At 38.6% G+C, this 5,339-nt stretch overlaps 1 protein-coding gene across 2 annotated transcripts in view; it reads right to left on the reverse strand.

Annotated features, from left to right (window-relative positions):
* UBE2V2 (ubiquitin conjugating enzyme E2 variant 2) overlaps window positions 1–1,038 on the reverse strand; it is a 44,478-nt gene extending 43,440 nt beyond the window's left edge. For both annotated transcript variants that reach the window (XR_001515103.1, XM_006754289.2), the window contains exon 1: window positions 822–1,038. The gene's annotated coding sequence lies outside the window, so the exon portion shown is untranslated. The remainder of the gene's footprint in view (window positions 1–821) is intronic.
* Between the last annotated feature and the right edge of the window lie 4,301 nt (window positions 1,039–5,339).

The raw sequence follows: 5,339 nt of genomic DNA on the forward strand, positions 1-5,339 counted from the left end.
AATTGAACATGTGTGTGTGTGTTTGTGTTAAACAACGAATTTCGTGCACCGGGCCCCTAGTTTACTTATAATGCCATTAGACTCTAACAAGTGTCTTCTCTTGATTCTTAATGACATTTATTTATGAAATAACATTACTGGGTTCCCACTAAATGAAAGCAACCAAAAATTTTACAGAATACAGTGTGATACAGAAGGAGACTCAAAGAACCTGAAATTGAGAAACTATCCCTGGACTCAACATCTAGCTAAAAAATCTTGTAAAAGTCACTACATATCTATACTTCCATTGCCATATAAAATAAACTTGGCCTATAACCTAGATGATCCAGAATGTACTTTCCATTAGAACTACTATTTCAACGTATGTAAAGAACTAATATGAGGCCATAGGATTGCTCTCCTCCTGTGGTTTAAAACTTAGCTGAGTTCCAACTGAAACTGTAAATAACCTACTCTTATACAAATCAGCTAAGACTTTATAAACAAGAATAAATCATTCCCAACCCTAGTCATGAAGTCCCAAAGATTAACTTATAAGTACACTTGCTCTTTAAAAAGTCAACTACTTTTAAACAAACTTTGAACGTTAAATTTTATTCTATTTATTCCAATCTACATGCATCATATCCAATCCTTTGAAGGTTTATATCAAACAGCTCCCTGATGTTTCCACATATGGGCAATCTTTGCTTTCCACAGTTCCCATATGCATGGCTTCTGTTACCATGGTTTGGTTAAATAAGTAGTCTCCCGTCAACACAGTTCAGACTTCAGTTAACACAGTATATTAACTAGGAGTAATCGCATAAGGTACAAACTTTGCTGCCAGTTAGTTCTTCAGTCCACAAATCTCTATGTAAATAAGAGTTGAGCATCCTATCAGTGGCCAATCACTTCACATCTTTCAAAGTCTGTTGGTGATGGGTCACTGCACATTTGTCACTCAGTTCACTTCAGCAAAGCATGTAGCAGTGTTGCCTCCTTGTCTACCAGTGGTAAGTAAACCCATGTGACATTCTATAAAAATAGTCGAAAAAGAAAATTAGCCCACAAAGATGAAAGTGCAGCAAAGAAACAAAAACTAGTAACATTGGAAGTGCAATCTGATTCAAATATAAATAGTTATAGAAGCAATACCCCACCACATGAATGTTGGAGACTCCAGAGGAGCAGCCAGAACTTTGTAAAGTTGAGTTTATTATGTAAATGAGGAAAGTGACACTGAAGAAAGGATGACAATGTCCCAGAGGAAGTAAAAAAACTTCAGAATAAACTCTGAGAGAGATTTCTTTACACTGAAAGCACAAAGGATAAAAATATTGGAAACAGCAAATGTACCACACTAACATAAGATAAAACTAATTGTGAAGTATAAGGGAATTCTGTACTATATTCACCTTTCTGTAAATCTAAAACTCTTGTAGAATAAAGTTGGTTTAAAAAAAAAAAGTATTGCACAGCCCTAGCTGATTTGGCTCAGTGGATAGTCAGCCGGTGGACTGAAGGGAACATGCTCGGGTTGTGGGTTTGAATCCCAGTAGGGAACATGCAGGAAGCAGCCGATCAATGATTCTCTATCATCACTGATGTTTCTCTCTCTCCCGCTCTCCCTTCCTCTCTGAAATCAATAAAAACCTATTTAAAAAAAAAGTATTGCCCTAACCGGTTTGGCTCAGTGGATAGAGCGTCGGCCTGCGGACTCAAGGGTCCCAGGTTCAATTCCGGTCAGGGTCATGTACCTTGGTTGCAGGCACATCCCCAGTGGGGGGTAGGCAGGAGGCAGCTGATCGATGTTTCTAACTCTCTATCCCTCTCCCTTCCTCTCTGTAAAAAATCAATAAAATATATTTTTAAAAAAGTATTGCACACACACAAAAAAGTATTGCACATACTTTTTTACCTAACACTAATTTAGTACTGAGATATAATGAAATTTTTGAATCACAGGCACTAAATTCTATTCCCTAGAGTAGTATTCCTTAAGCTATGTATGTCCTGTGGAATGTGCTAAGAAGGAAAGTGTGAAAGCCACTTTCTAGTTTAAAGGGAAGTAAGATGCATGATTTGAGGAATGTTCAGTAGTTCCTCATAACAGAAAGAACACTAGACTGAGGATAAAACACAACCTGGATTTTAATCTTGAATTATTAGTAACCAACAATGTAAAACCTTGTATTTCATTAAGCCTCTGTTTTTTTCATCTGCAAAATAAGAAGACCAACTGGTATGGAAAAGTATGTTTCAGCTTAAAAGTCTCAGTCCAATTAGAATTTCTTCCCAAAATGTTTCTTCAACTATGAGAATGGTAAAATAGATGATTTAGATAATGCACATTAAAATATATTGCTTGCCCCAGCAGGGTGGCTCAGTTGGCTGGAGCAGCCCCTAGTACACCAAAAAGAGTACGGGTTCGATTCTGGTCAGGGCATATATACCTAGGTTGCAGGTTCAATCCCTAGTCAGGACGCATGCCAAAGGTAATAGATTGGTGTTTCTCACATTAACATTTTACAAAGCTCGCTCAGTGCGCGCTCTCCCTCTCTCTCTCTCACACACTCTTTTTCCCCCCTCTAAAATCAATAAAACATGTCATGGGGGGGATTAAAATATACAGATGTAATCCTACATAATAAAAGGCTTATATGCAAACTGTCCCCTCAACCAGGAGTTTGACCAGGGGGTGGGGCTGGCCAGCCAATGGCCTCTCCCCCTGGGTGGCCCCACCCCCAATCACCCTCTAACCCTGGTCAGGGGTGGAGTCGGCCCACCAACCACCTGCGGCCCCGCCACCGGGCAGGCTTGGCAGCCATCTGTTCTGATCAGTATGGGTTGGCCAGCCCCCAACTGTGCACGATTTTGTGCACTGAGCCTCTAGTGCTTTAATAAAAATGAAACAATATTTGTCAGGTCCTTTTTTTTTCTTTTTGGCCTATTATCAAACAACTATCTTTATGACGATTATTTTTACTTAGGCCACGGCTGGGTAGCTCAGTTGGTGAGAGTGTTGTCCCGATACACCAGGGTTGTGGCTTCTACTCCCAGTTAGGGCACATAAATAGAAACAACCACTGAATGCGTAAGTGTAACAACAAATAGATGTTCCCCGCTCTCTCGCTCTCTTCCTTCCTTTTTCTCTCTAAAATCAATCATTAAAAGACTATTTTGACTTAAATAAAAAATGTATTTTACATCCATCAAAATCATCTAATTTTAAATTTCACGCTATGTCACTTTTATTTCACAAATACAGAGGTACTACTTACTTCCCTTGCTACCAAAAAGCAAACAAAACAAAATATAGCTTAAGCCTGACCAGTTTGGCTCAGTGAATAGAGCGTCGGCCTGCAGACTCAAGAGTCCAGGGCTCGATTCTGGTCAAGGGCATGTACCTTGGTTGTGGGCACATACCCAGTAGGGAGTGTGCAGGAGGCAGCTGGTCGATGTTTCTCTCTCATTGATGTTTCTAACTCCCTTTCCCTCCCCCTTCCTCTCTGTAAAAAATCATTAAAATATATATATTTTTTTAAAAATATATATGTAGCTTAAAACTTAAAAAGTTTCAAAACATAGTCCAAAGCTTTCTCTGCACTCATCTCTCTACCAATATTTTCAAGTGATATAAAGCACAAAAAAATGGATAAATGAAATAATGTTAAAAACTTGACCATGCCAAGTTTTTAGCAACACTTTCAAAACTAATTTCAGTTAAAAAAAAAAAAACCTCAACTACCAAAAATACCTTCTTTTTTTATTAGTCTAAGTTTCAAATTTCATAAATCTAAAAAGCAGAATGAAACTGCCACAATTAGGCTAAATATAAACTTCAAAATGCAGGCTTCCTATGTATAACGTGCTAATAATCAGCAACTTTAGAATTTACCTATTTACTTGGGGATGGGGATACAAAATTACTTTATTTGAAGGAATGGTACAAATGAAAAGACGTAAGTGGATGATTTGGTACAAGTTACAGAAAAGATAGGGTTAACTCCAACATGCAGTATTGCTTTGGTGACCAGGAAGTCACCCGTGGCTATGGGAAGGCTTAGCTAAGGCTTAGCTCTCAGTCTCCCAGGCCGAGCTTGTCAAAGAGATACTCTGCCATGCCAGTTTCAGGGGCCCCCAATTTATGTTTGACTTCCAAAAATTACTAGCCACGATTAACAAAAAGTACCTGCTATTGGTATCATCTAATATTTGGTCTTTTCAAAGTATTTTCTCTCTCTCTCTCATATGAATTATGTTAGATAAAAATCATGTTTAGCCCTGGCTGGTTTGGCTCGGTGGATAGAGCGTCAGCCTGCGGACTCAAGGGGCCCAGGTTCGATTCCAGCCAAGGGCATGTACCCTGGTTGCAGGCACATCCCCAGTAGGGGGCGTGCAGGAGGCAGCTGATTGATGTTTCTAGCTCTCTATCCCTCTTCCTTCCTCTCTGTAAAAAAATCAATAAAATATATATTTTTTAAAAATCATGTTTAAATAAACAATTCATAAAATGAAAACTATCGACCAAATAAAGATGCACCATTTTATTACTAAGTTTTCAAGAACCTATAAGTGCTAAGTACAACTCTTAAAAAGATACGGCTCCATTCACAAGCACACTCAAGTTCAAATATCAAGTACATTGAAGTTGTAACACTAAAACGTCACTTTTTAAATAATCCTTGCTTTATTAGTTAGCTCTGACCCAAAATATACTGAAATATTTCCCCAACTCTAAAATCGTTAAAATCTGATCATCTATGACACCTGTACATAATAAAGATGAGAATTAAGAGACAATTTTTCGTTAAAATGTAGGCAGTATGTATCTTGAAGTATGACCGTAAAAGTACCAATCACAATACACCGAAGCCTCCCCTTTCAGCACATAATCTGAAAATTCGATTTATTATGCAATGAAGGCATGAAAGAGTAAATCAACACTGTCCTATAATCTGGTTTCAAAAGATCATATCCAATTAACAATCTTAAGTAATAAAACAACATTTTCTTAACTTAACACCTTTTTAAATGGTCAAATTTGTAAAACTGTATCGTTAAAACTTAACTTCAGAGTCTGTGCTCATAGGAAACCAAACATTGCATTCCATGCGACAGGAGCTGAGCAGCTTATCTCAGAAACCACTTTCTCTCCCATTAGCTTTCCTCTCCTTCTGAGCTGTTAATGCAGTTTGCACTGCAGTTTCCACTGAATGAAAGAAGAGAACTCGGATCCAATGAGGTAGGAAGGGTCGCCTTTCTGTTTTTACAAAAAAGCGACAGTCCCCTTCTCATGGAGCCTCTCCTCTCCCGGTGTCCGGGAGAACGGGACCCCCCGCCACCGGGACGCT

This window comes from Myotis davidii, unplaced genomic scaffold (genome assembly GCF_000327345.1).
Source record: "Myotis davidii unplaced genomic scaffold, ASM32734v1 scaffold452, whole genome shotgun sequence".
NCBI classification, from domain to species: domain Eukaryota; kingdom Metazoa; phylum Chordata; class Mammalia; order Chiroptera; family Vespertilionidae; genus Myotis; species Myotis davidii.